Below are 13,323 nucleotides of genomic sequence, written 5' to 3' on the forward strand. Positions count from 1 at the left end.
AGTAACTGATGACTACACTGTATCTAAGACAACCAGGGAGTATTGACTCCCAGATCATGTACAGTAGCAATATTTACATCTCTGAGACATGGAAACACTTCAGGCTTTCCTAAGTGATGCATTTCTGAGGCTACTTGACTATTCTGTTCCTATGGACACTTGATTCATTGATTTTTGGTCCTAAAGATAGAGCCTGGGGCCTCATGCATGCACTCCTAGCAGGTCTGATTCTTTAACAATGTCTGAGAAGTAGAACTAAAGGTCTTAGTACACATCATTTCTGTAAGTTATCCCCAAAAGGATTTCCAAAGGTTCCAGCACTTGCACACACACGCACGTGCGTGCGCGTACACAAACACACACACACAAGATTCTGAATCAACATTTTTATAATAGCAGTAATAATAAGTAGTTTAGATGTTCGACCACGATTTAACTATTCTTGGCTCCTAATATGAGTCCTACAGCACAGTCATCTGAAATCACACTAAAACATCTGAGAAAAAAAGGAGAGGTCCTAGTTTTCATGTAAGCAAGGTTTACATGGTATAATTCTCGTTAGCACTTATATAAGTGAACAAAGAGAAAATCTGACTTTGAGTTGAACTGATATTTAGTTAGCTTTAATTAATGTGAGTAAGAAAACTAATTTTATTTAAACAATTCTAAGAAATATCTATTTTGAATGATTCAAATGAGAGTTTCTCACCTGAAATCTCAATCAAAACCAAATGACGTCTTAAGATTTTATGTGTAGATTTTATATACATGCATGCAAAGTGGTAAAGTATGTAGGAATTTTAAAATAAAAATATTTAGATAGTGATATTTAATTTGATATTTCTGTACATAAAAGAAAAATGCTAATTATGAACACAACAGAAATGTTGCCTTAGACTTTTTCTTTGTAACTTAAAACACATCTCCAATGATAAACTACCCCACAACAGGTTAGTTTCCCTTTTTTAAAACTGTAAAATTCAGGCACTTAAAATAGATAAACTTTATGTCAATTGGGAAAGGGCTCCACATAATATTCCGATTAAAAATTAAGGACTCGCTCTCTCAAAAAGTGCTTTCCAGATGCAGTTTGAAGACCAAAAAAAATACTAAGCAGATAAATTCAGAAGTGACAAAAATAAAACTTAAAAAAAAAAAAAACAACCCCAATGGCTTTCAAGTTGAAAAAGCGTCCCCCATAATTAGCCTTCATTAAGGGACTGTTTCTCTCTGAAAACTTCTGCACAGCTACTAAATGAGAAAATCATATTTAATATCCACTGCAGCATCACTGCTATGACTGCCTGGAGAACGTGACTCTGGATGCTGCAGAGCCATTCACCCTCTGTAAGGGTGTAACAGCATGTGCTTCTCACGGAATCACACCCTTTCATTGTGGACAGCAGAACACACCCTGCAGAAAGCTCAAGGCTTAGCATGCAAAGACGCTTACCAGAACTTGGGATTTCAGTCCAAATTAACTTAGCCAATGGAGAGATGGCTAAGAATCAAGACAAAGGCTTCCTTCCCCTCCTAAGACAGCAACAAGGCTTTAGCACTGGAGTTCATGCCAAGTATTTCCAAGCATGTTTCTCCTACTATAAACACTAAAATAAAGATTTAAGTATCCCCACTCACTACTCTTGAACCTGAGCCAAGTTGTGTCTCCATAATATGAGCTGCTATGGCAACAGAAAGAAAATGAACCAATTATCTATGCTTGTTCTTAGCTTACTAGCTGTCATTAACAAAGAAATTGGAACTAACCTGAACGTTATTTAAAAATGTTCTGATTATCAGTACTCTAATATTCTTTTCTTCCCAACTTCTGCTTTTTCAAGTGAGCATGGTCTCACATTCCTATCTATGTACTTTTCTTTCTGCTCTCTCTATTTTTTTTTTTTTGAAGATTTATAAAGGTGTCCCAGGGAGATAGGTGAATCAGTACAAAAACGCAGAAGGTTCAGGGAACTTGGAGCAATTGAGAACAATCAACTCAATGTATGATGCTCCTAAGTTTGCATTCAAACCAATTTGATCACGTCTCAGTAACCTTGGGCAACAGGAGCTACCATTCAGAGCCTGCTCCCTCATGAAACTGCTCTACTTCCCTCAAGACACTGCCATGAGGGATACATGGAGTATGTAACTTGCCTACCATAGGAAATGTTCATTTACCAACACCTTCAAAATAATAGGAATATAAAAAGGTGCTGCCATAGGACCTATTTTAACTTTCTTTTTATTTATTCTGTGAGTCTTTCACATCATGCATCTTGATCCCATTCATTTCCCCATCCCTTTTAATATGCCCTCTGCCCCAAACAAAATTTAAGAGCAAAGGGAAAAGTTAAAAAATCATCTCATAGAAGCTGCAGAGTGGCACAGTAAGTCATGCAGTAAATCCTTTTGTGCATATATCTTTAATTGAAAGTGTTCATTGCATAGAGTTATTGGTCTGATTTGAGGCCTCTGGTTTCTGCTATACTATAGATGCTGGGCCCTCACTGGTACTCTTCTTGGCTATCCTGTAGTGTTGTGGAGATCCTGCAGCTTTGGGTCTGCGGGTCAGGCCCCTTTCTGTGCTCCAGCAGATCACAGATGGTGTGTATGTTGGGGTGGGTCAAGTCATAACCCTGGTTCTGGACCTGGGCAGCTGTAGGGTTCGTTAACCCACCAGTTCTCCCCAGTCCTTGCCACCAGAGTGAGCTCTCTCTAGTACTGCCTGGAGAGGGGGTGCACGCGACTCACCCCTTGCAGCAATGAGTGAGGGGTGGGGCCAGTTCTCCAGTCTTCTTGCCCTCAGGGTTGGCACACCAACACCATCAGGGTCAGCTCCACTGTGTTGTCCAGGCGAGGTACAGGAGCTAAAACTGCCAACAGCTGCAGCTAGTAAACTGGTAAGTGGCAGGGCCAGCTCCTCCACCTGTCCCAGGCGTTGATGGAGTAGGAGCAGAGGACATCTCTCCTCCACCCATGCCACCATAAGTCAGATGAGTAATGGGGACAGCCTCCCCTGCTCACAACATTGGGGCTGGGTCACCCACATCTCCCATGACAAGGCCAGCTCTGCTGTGCTGCATAGGCCATATTTATAAGGAAAGCTAGCTTCCTAGAAACTCTTACAAAGTAGACTTTAAAGCAACTTAATGTGCAAGGTAAAATGACAGCCCAATTAGGGTCTTCCTGATTTTAAAATGTTTCAAACTCTGTAATGAGAATATTATGTTACAGATTCTCAAGAGACACTCATTTTTAAAATCTGCATAGATCTTTCGTGTTCTGTGATAAATACTAAAACTAGGGGAAAAGAATCTCCATTTTTACGCTATATTTTAAATTTATTTATTAGAGCAAAGTGGTTGAGGAAAGCACTAAAAACTTTCAATGAGTCTATCTTTCTTTACCTGCTCAGATAGTATCTAAGAAACATGCGCTTGGTGTTTACTCCAGCTCTGCTTTTCAACAGAGTAGTGTTACTAATCATAAGAAAGTAGCTTTTACAAACCACAAACTTAGTGTAGTATATTTCGGGGTTACAAACTTGGACAGATTAGTCGTCTACAATACTAAGACCTCACAGGAATCCCAACTCAAACACAATTGGTCTCCCTCAACTCATCTACATTGTAGCACTCTGGCCTTACTTCTCATTTACATTTTATCTCACTGGCTTGGTAACTGTTACTCTTAACTTCTCCAAGCAAGAACCTTTTTATTTTATTCACCTCAGAATCTACCAAGTATCTGACAATAGCAACGTTTCCATAAATAATAATGTATTAATAAATATATCAAAATTATACATATTTTATACAAAATACAACAAAACATTTCAATGTGATCTTAAGTGATGTTTAACTATGAACGAACTTAAAGTATGCATTAAAACAAAACTAATTTGCTTCTAAAATAGTCATTTTTACAAAAAAAAACTGGACAAGTTTCAGCACCACAGACTTTCTAATTCACAGTGGCCTCTCATAAACCAGTCCTCTCCATATCTAAGGAGCAAGCAGATACTAGTCTAGCATTCATTCATTCATTCATTGGTTTTTTTGAAACATGGTTTCTCTGTAGCCTTGGCTGTCCTGGAACTCTCTCTATAGACTAGGCTAGCCTGAAACTCAGAGCTCTGCCAATCTCTGCCTCTCCAGTGCTGGAGTTAAAGATATGGGCCACCAAGTCTGGCTTACTGGTTTGACTTTTAAACGTCTAAAAACTCTGACCTAACAGTCTTCACCACTATCTACTTTTCTTTTCTTAAGTTTTACAAAGAGTCAGACACATTTTAGTCATTCCTAAAACAAATACTTCATGGAGTTAACAGGGGTCACCAACCTCACAGAGCTTGCCACACAGCCAATGGTACCCTATCTTTACAATGGTATAGTAAAGAAATCACTAAGCACTTAAACATACGGGATTTCTGTTCCTCTTATCAAACACAGTGCGAAGTCTTACCCTGCATTTCACTGTGGAAATACTGTCCCAAATGCTAACTCACTTTAAAGAACTTGAGTTAAAAATCAGGAAACTGTTCTCAAATAGAAGACATCATCAAAACATGAAAGATTAACTATCTGACTACTATTATTAATAGTCCAGCTGTTAAGTAGTTAATTCTAACAATTAATTTTATATCCTCAAATACATAATAAACTGTGCAAGTATTTTCAAATGTTCAAATATATGTTTTACTTCACAGATTATTGCTTTGTATTTACAAGTAATTTTGATTCTCATTCTTATATAATCTTTTCATAATAGAAACTAACTAGAATTTTCTAGGTAGAAAAAAGTTGATAACAGCAGGCTCATTTTTCTCCCATCTCATGCACAAAGTTAGCAGTTAGACTGTTCAGAAAGACTGCTCTGTGAGGAATTTAAGTTCTCTTTCCTGCAGCTTCCATTCCTGTCACTCACCCATCATCCCAGGAATTCCTGAACTTTAATGTTCCACAGATGACGTTCTTTCTGCAAACACCTGGACTGCTCACTTCCCCTGAAAGTGGTTCCAGTGTACAGGCATGCATATGAACACTAGGATGGGGAGCGCACTGCTACGAGGAACTCAACTTCCCATAATTAAAAGGCTGCTATGCTTTTAAGATCACAAAATGTAATTTTTTAAAAGTGGGCCAGTGTAGGTGAATAGCTGCATAGGGGCACAGACAGCAGACAACATTTTACTGTCATTGTACTCACTTCTGTGGTTACACTGCAGGTCCCAAACATTTCAACAGAGAACCATAGGAAGCCACAGATCCTCAGAGTCCTCAGTTACCACAGCACAACTGAGCTATACTTCTTGGGACAATACGAGAACAGGAGGCACTGCAAGCAGCTCATGGCTACTGTATAAGAGCCATGTGCAACTGAAACCAGTCAACTATTAGGACAACAATTAGGAAAATTGTGGATGAGGAATGAATTCATTTCCAGAACGAAGGAATGGAAGGACAGCAGCAGTTGCTCTCTGCAGATTCACCCCTTACACAATATAAAACACACAACCTGAGGTTTTCCAGATGGGGTAATGAAGGTGCAGAAAGTACCATATTAGAGCCAATTGTTAAAATCACTCTCAGTATATTTCAGCTATTTGTTACTTGTCAGGGATAATAAATGCCAGGGGTTAGGAAGCAATGAATTAAAAAACAAAAAACACCATTGTTAAAATTGCTTCAGGGAGCTAGTTACAGTAATATATACATATATACACATATTATCCCTCCTTCTACTCTTTATATGATTTGTAAACAAAACCAAAAGGGGGAGGGGACAACAACAGCAAGAGTACACTGACAGACACAAAGTAGCAACAGATCAAAATTACAACTAGAAAGTTGTGGGCCAGCAAGATTGCTCTGTCTATAAAGTCACTTGCCATAAAAGCCAATTGATTCTAGCTGGCTCCCCAGGATTCCTTTAAGTTGCCTTCTGACTTCCACACTCATGTCACAACATACACACCCATACACACTATGAATGCACATACAACAATAAATCTAGAAAGTTTTACACATAATTTCCACCACAGAAAACAAAAGTTCAAAACCAAGAGTATAGTAAGGTGTCAGATTTCACTTGACCCATGTGAGCTAACAGGCTTTCTAAGCCAGGCCTATGACACATGACCTGTGCCAAAATGAGCACTTCTGGGAAGTAACCTGCATAGAGGCACCTTTTACAAACTACAGGTGGGAATAAAATCCGCAGTCTTTCTTGTATCTAAACAACCAAAACTGATTAAATACATTTTAAAGGAACAGGAAACAGCATTTTTTCTTCCATGTTAGCTAACTCAAGGTTAGACTTCAACTGGCAGCAAAAGACAGCCGAGATAGGGGCTCAATATTGGTTGTGGTTCTATAGACATCCAAAATCAAAACGGAAACTATGCGTTGTAAGGAGGAGCTCCACTGTGCAAATCTGTCCTCCCAGTTCCCATGGTGACCCCGGCACAGCTTCAGTAATGGCCTATATACTCCACAGGAACTGTGAAGCTGCCTCAGCTAGTCCCTCTTCTTCCTATCCTAACCTGTCAAAGGTTAAGGAATTTGTCAAGTTACTATTAAATGATCCAAGTGAGATTCAAACCCAAGTCACTGAGTCTGTGGTCTTAATCATTATGCCATGACCAAAATCAAAACAACAAAATTAATCACCCTGAGGAAAAATTAATGTCAAATTGAAGGTCTGTAAGCAGTGAAAGAGTAAGGCTCACTACTCATTTAATAGGTTTTTCATGACACATTCTCTTTGCTTAGATTTGATAATTTATTTTTTAAAAAGTCAATTTAAGGCTAAAGAGGGTAATAAAAATCCTCCAGCAGCTGGTTAGGGTTTTAAGCAACCATGTCCTAACAGCATGTGATAGCTCTGTTACACAATGTGAAAAATCTTTACTCCAATTAGTATCTCAATCAAGTCAGGCTGGGGTGTGAAGGCCTTTATTATTTGCTATCAGAACCACTCTAAAGGGAAATGGAGAGAGGGTGACAAAAAAGGGAAGGTCCAAATGAATCTAATGTCATTCAGATGCGCAAACAGACGTCCACCCTGAGCACCGACTTCAGACTATCTGAGGAGCAGTTAAGGAGAACTCAGCACAGGTGCTAACATTTTAAATCATTTCTTTATAAAGAAAGCACTCGTGTGTCTGTTTAAACGCCTTGCGATTGGTAACTGTAAAAAACTGTCCACTGTGGGGAATATGAGACAATGCAGTTTTCACATGAACAGTCTCTACAGAAAAAGACCGTGTATAGAGCACAGCAAATCTCTTAATCAGAGTTCAACAAGAAACATTGTGATTTGATAATAATCATATTTCATGTCTTCTGATCTTTGAGTCTCTGTCCTTTTCATCTCATAGGGTTAGCCAAAATACTGACTACAACGTAACCAAAGTACATACTACAATGTAAACAAAGACCAGGAAAGTAATATGCCTGTACATGAATTCACATTGCTTCTAGCCCAGCAGGTCTCAAACTGGGTTTGCGAACCTTTGGGGGCCGGCCGACCCTTTCACAGGGTCACATATCATATATCCTGCATATCAGACAGTTACATTATGGTTCACAGCAGCAGCAAAATTACAGTTTGGAAGTAGCAACAAAATAATTTTATGGTTGGGGGTCCCCACCACATGAGGAACTGTGTTAAAGGGTCGCAGCATTTGGAAGGCTGAGAACCACTGCTCTGCTTGAACACATTAGAGATGTTAGAAAGTACAAAGACCATCTTGCCTACTAAAAATCACGCCGACTTTTAGAGAACAACCAGACCCTCTCTAATAACTTCTACCTACCAACTGGAATCAATGACACCGCCCCCCCTCCACACATCATTTGAGGTTTGTATCCCATAATAATCAAGCTAAAGAGTTTTACATTTCTCGTTTTATTTTTACAAAACATTTCCTTTCTGCCTCTCCCAGTGATTATTTTTAATGCTTTTGCCTGCCGGCACACGACACAACTGGATGGAAGAAACATCACTCCACGGCGAAGCAGAGAGAGGACCTGAGTGAGCCAGACTCACAAAAACCCCCTCACACTGCCTACTACTTTTGGGGTGTCTTCGCCCTGACTGGACCACCTGGCCAGTTCGTTCAGACTCAGAAGCAGACACGATGCCAGTCATTCTGTACACACCAAATGAAGCCAGCAATTGAATACACACCACAGAAGACACTGGGTACAGTGTCTAACTCCTCCTAACAGGGGTACTCTGTAAATACTACACATGCCACTAGCTACTGGGAGAACCCAACTCTACCGGAAACCAGGTACCGTGTGTGTACACAGTGTAAGCCGCCGGTCACGCAAAGGATACTCTGTAACACTCTATGACACTCGACACCCTATACAAAGCTACTGCACACAGAACTGCACACAATGCTAGATACTATGTACACATCTTAGCCCTCCCGGGAAACAGTGCACACACATTTCAGCTGTGCAGCGGCACAGTCCAGTGTTGATACAGATTAGAGGACACTTGGGTGCTGCGTGCATACTGACGGTGACACTGAGTGCTACTCACAAACCACACAGGACCGACCGACCGAGCGACCCGTCAGTACCACGGACACACGGCCAACACTAAGTACCACAGACACCAACGACAAAGTCCCGCGGACACACCGCAAAGCACCCGCGGCTCGGCCCAGGAAAAAAAAAAGGCATGAGCGGAGACAGCCCAAGTGAAAGTTCGGGCCACAGCCCCACGGGCAGCGTCCCCATCAGCGTCTCTCTCCGGCTCTGCAGGGGCACAAGGCGGCTGATCCCGCAGGACGGCCGGGAGGACCTGTTGAGGCAGCTGAAGCCTCGCAAGCCGCTCGCCTGCAGCCCCCGGGAGACCGGCGGGCACTGGTCTCGGGGACCGCCGCTTCCATCGCTCCCCTCCGCCCGCCACACGTTCCACGCAAAGGGCCCTCGGGCCTGGCCAGGCGGGAGGCGCGGGGACCCGGCGGGAGGAGCTCACAAGACTCCGCGGCTTCGCGGCGCCAGCAGGCCGCGCGCGGTTCTCCGCGGCCTTCACCCGAGCCGGCTCCTCACGGCAGCCCGAGGCAAGAGGCGCCGGACCGAGGGGAGCGCCCAGCCCGCAGGCCTCACCGGCCTGGGGCAGTCCCTGAGGCCACTATCAGCCGCCGCCCGCCACAGAGGCCGCGGCCCCGGCAGCCGCCACGGTGCAGGCCACGCCACCGCCACCGACGCCTCTGCCCGCCCCGCCGCCCCGAAGCCCCGCCGCCGCCGCCGAGCTTTCCCCACCATTATGCTCCGCTCCGCCGCCGCCGCCGCCGCGCCCGGCCCTCCCTCCGGAGCCGCCTCCTTCCCGCCGCCCGGCGCCTCTCGGGCCTCAGCCGGCGACGGGCGCGGGGGGCGGGGGGGAGACGCAGGCCGCCGCCTCCTCCTCCCCGCCATCTCCTCCCTCCTCCCCGGCTCCCCCCGCTGGCTCGGCGCGGAGGGCTCGGGGCTCGAGGGGCGCCATGTTGGCGGCGGCTTTCACCACAGAAAATGCCTCAGCGCGCGCCGGGGCGAAGCCTGGCGAGGCGGCCGGGGCGTCGCGCGCCGGCTGGAGGCCTGGACCGCCGCGCGCACTCGCTCGCTCGCTCGCTCGCTCGCTCACTCACCGCGTCTCCTCAGCCCGGCGGCGGCGAGGGGCCTGCGGGGCTGCAGAGGACACCCGGAGGGGGAAAGTTGACGTTCCCCACTAAGCGGTGTTTCACATGGTGCGGGCGCGGCGGCCGGCCGGGCTCGCAGCCTCCTCGGAGTTCATTGTGTGCGCTCGAGTGTTTCCCCGCGCGGGGCCGGGCCGGGCAAGCGGGGCCTGGGCCGAGCCGCGCACGGGGGGCTCTAGCGGCGGGCGCGGGACTTGCGCGGCCCGCGCTGCCTCCCCGCCCCGAGGCCGGGGGAGCCCGCCGCGCCCGCTCCTACCTTCCCTCGACCTGTCTTCGGCGCCTCTCTGCGAAATCGGTTTCAGCATATTCTGAGGGGTCCACACACGAACTCCATATCAACACACACGTGCAAGCTACGTACGTGCAGGCGCGCTGGAGCCGAGCACCGAGACACGAGGGTAGCATTGTTAGGATCCTGCCAAGCCCGGTGGGCTGCGATGCGGCTCACGGGGTGGACCCGCTCCACACTTTGCTTGGTTCCTAATGGCTCCGTGTTGGACAAGCACTCGCCCGTGTACTGACCCGAGTGGGTAAGACAGTCTCCCTCTTCTTCCAATCCTGTGCTCAAAAAAGAGTTGCAAGACACCCAACTTCTCCGTCCCGTAGATTCACAAATGGAACATTTAGAAAGAATGGACCACCTATTATCAATCTGGCTAGAACATTACAAATTGCTGTGAGAAGCAGGTTATCTTTTTTAGTGAGTAATTCTAGATCTAATCAGAGGAGATCCCTTAAGCTATGTGGCTTTAAAAAGTCTTGGGGCGGGGGGGGTGGGGGAGGGGAGGAGGATCGCAGAGATAAAAGCACACACAGATGTCATACATTGTCCTGTAATAACCTTTGCCTGCAAGGAGTTTAAAAGGGAAACCCTACTCGCCAAAATTGCTTGGCCCTATTCTCAACGGCTATATGTACCTGAAAAATCATTGGAGACTCCCCTAGAAATCTGGGGTTCTTAGACAAATTATCTATCTGTTTACAGAGCTGACCTCTAAGAACTTAGAAATAAATGGCATTGAGTGGACCTTTGAAGTACACCAGACAAACATGGTCTTTCAAACCGTCAACAGCCCTGGCACTGATAGCCCAATCTCCGAGAGTAGTGTTTGGGTGTTTTCTTGTTTGTTTTTGTTTCTGGCTTTCCCCCCACACACACTTCAAAGATCATGAGATATTTGAATTCATTCAACCAGTAAAATAAGGTATGACTGGACAGCAAGATTGCTCAGCGGTTAACGGCACTCACCACCCTACAGTCCGAGTTCAATCACGAGGACCTACCCATATGGTGGAATGAGATTAAATGCCATTAAAATTAGACAGAAGGAAATGATGCCATATCTGACTGGAATGATGGGCTGGGAACCACCTGTTTAAGTGAATCACTTTTTTAGAAAGGTTTTATTTTAGTTATGGAGGAATGCCTATTTCTCTATTTTTATGTATTTTACAGAGGCTACTCGGTGTGTGTGTGTGTATGGATGAATCATAACCTTTTAGGAAAGAAAAGGACTGCATGATCCCCACCACCACCCCAGTTGTACTGAAGAGAAATCACTTCTCTTTAATGTGCACCTCTCTTAGATATCACGTCCCTGAGATTTCCTGTTCCTTTGCTCTGGTTTCCCTGGCCGGCAGCATCGTTAATCCCTTTTGCCTGTCAGCTGCCTGAGTATGAGCGTGGGTCAGAAGGTGGGTGACCAGAGGTTGTGGGAAGGGCTGGAAGACCAAAAGAGTGAAGTTGTTTCCATGCAGCCTGTGATGTCCTCTGGATTTGTGTACTGGGTTGAGAAGAAGGCAAGTTTGAGGTTCTGAGAGGAGAAATCGGGGACTGGAGGAATGATGGACTGAGGGATGATTTGCATCCATCCAGATGTGCCCCACAGACCCCCAAACAGCCCTCCTCATCTTCCTTGGTCCCAACAAATAGACTCTATGCCTCATAATATCCAGTCAGCAGATGACTTTTTCACATTCTACTTAGAGAAAAGTTAGAAAAATACAGAAGGCAAAGACTATTCAAGCAATTAAAAGTGAAAATTTTGTCTGTTGAGGAATTATATTCTTACCTTATACTCTTTATAAAAAAAAGCCCAAATGACTTAAGTCATATAAAAACTGAAATATTTTCCAAAGCAAGAAAAAACATAGAGGTGAATATTTGTGAGATTTTTGAGTGGAGAAAAAAATATCCAAAATTCTCCGGGAATGGATCGGGGTGTGCGTGTGTGTGTGTGTGTTTGTGTGTGTTTGTGTGTGCGCGCGTGCCCGTGTGAAACTCACGTGCACAACTAGACTAAGAAATTTGACTCTATAAATGTGTATAAAATCATGTCAAAGAGGTGTGGCTTCTAAATTATGTCCGCGAGAAGTCCCTTCCTATGCACCTTCTCCTGGTTTCTTTCATAGTAAAGTTCAGTATGCATGTCTTGGGACTCAAGAAGAGTCATATTCACTGCCACAGACAGGTGAAGCCTCTTGCGACATTCTGAGAGTTCTTGGCTTGCCAACTGCTGAGTGTAGTCATAGTTCAGTCCCCTGGCCCTGAAGTACAGTGTTTTCTGTTTTGCTTTTACTTTTATTCTTGGTTTTATATCTCTGTGTTGCATTAAGGATGAATGACATAAAAACTGAGTCATGTAGATATCCCTCCTCCAAAAGCATGACTTACAGTGTAGTAAGTCTACTATCTGTGTAGAGCCCCAGGAACACAGAAGAAAAGCCCATTGTAGAGAAATCAGTGAACAGAAAGCATCAGGTTGTGGTAAGGTTACTAATGTAAAACGTCATTCTCCACAAAGAAACCTTCCTGGAGCTCAGTTTAATGAGATCTTCCCCATCTCTTTCTCCAAACCACAAGCTGGTTTTTCATGCTACATCTACACACATCTAGGTACACAGTACCTGTTAAATGAAAGATGCTGCAGGGAAAGTTGGTGGTCTCATTTGAAAGCAAAATGCTGTTAAGATATAGTTTTAATAACATAATGCCAGAGGCTCTATCATTTAGGTATTACACTTTATTTCTTTGGTGTGTGTGTGTGTGTGTGTGTGTGTGTGTGAAAGAGAGAGAGAGAGAGAGAGAGAGAGAGAGAGAGAGAGAGAGAGAGACATGCATGCAGCTAAGTGTGAGAAGGTGTGCTGACTCATGCTGGGCAGAGATTGACTTCAGATTATTTTACTCAATTGCTTCTCCACCATGTGTTTTGAGACAGAAACTCTGTCTCAAACTTGGAGTTTACTTTCAGCTAGGTAGGCTGACCATTAGCCCCTGGGAACCATGGCTCTGCCCCCGCCCCCAGTACTGGACTTAGAGACACATGCTGCTACATTCAGTTGTTACCTGGGAGCGGGGGATCTGAACTCAGGTCCTCATTGCTTGCACAGAAAGCACTTCATCCCCTGAGCCATCTTTGCTGCCTATAGTTTTTCTTAATGCATAGTAATTAAAATTCCATGGCAAATGGAATTTGTTCTGTATAGGTATACTGTGACTATTATTCCTACAATAGTAGTTAGGGATCGTCAATGAACTAAGCACTGTTAAATACATAACACTAGGCAAGTTGTGCCCTATCACATCCTAGAATCAAAAAGACAAGACACTTAAGGACACAGGCTGCTCC

The 13,323-nt window shown here is 44.5% G+C and overlaps 1 protein-coding gene across 10 annotated transcripts in view; it reads right to left on the minus strand.

Annotated features, from left to right (window-relative positions):
* Zmynd11 (zinc finger MYND-type containing 11) overlaps positions 1-10,295 on the minus strand; it is an 87,267-nt gene extending 76,972 nt beyond the window's left edge. For 2 of the 10 annotated variants that reach the window (XM_057787125.1, XM_057787122.1), the window contains exon 1: positions 9,647-9,895. The gene's annotated coding sequence lies outside the window, so the exon portion shown is untranslated. The other 8 variants (XM_057787118.1, XM_057787119.1, XM_057787120.1 and 5 more) reach the window with 8 other exon arrangements.
* Between the last annotated feature and the right edge of the window lie 3,028 nt (positions 10,296-13,323).

The sequence above is a fragment of the Chionomys nivalis genome, chromosome 13 (assembly GCF_950005125.1).
Source record: "Chionomys nivalis chromosome 13, mChiNiv1.1, whole genome shotgun sequence".
Lineage (NCBI taxonomy): Eukaryota > Metazoa > Chordata > Mammalia > Rodentia > Cricetidae > Chionomys > Chionomys nivalis.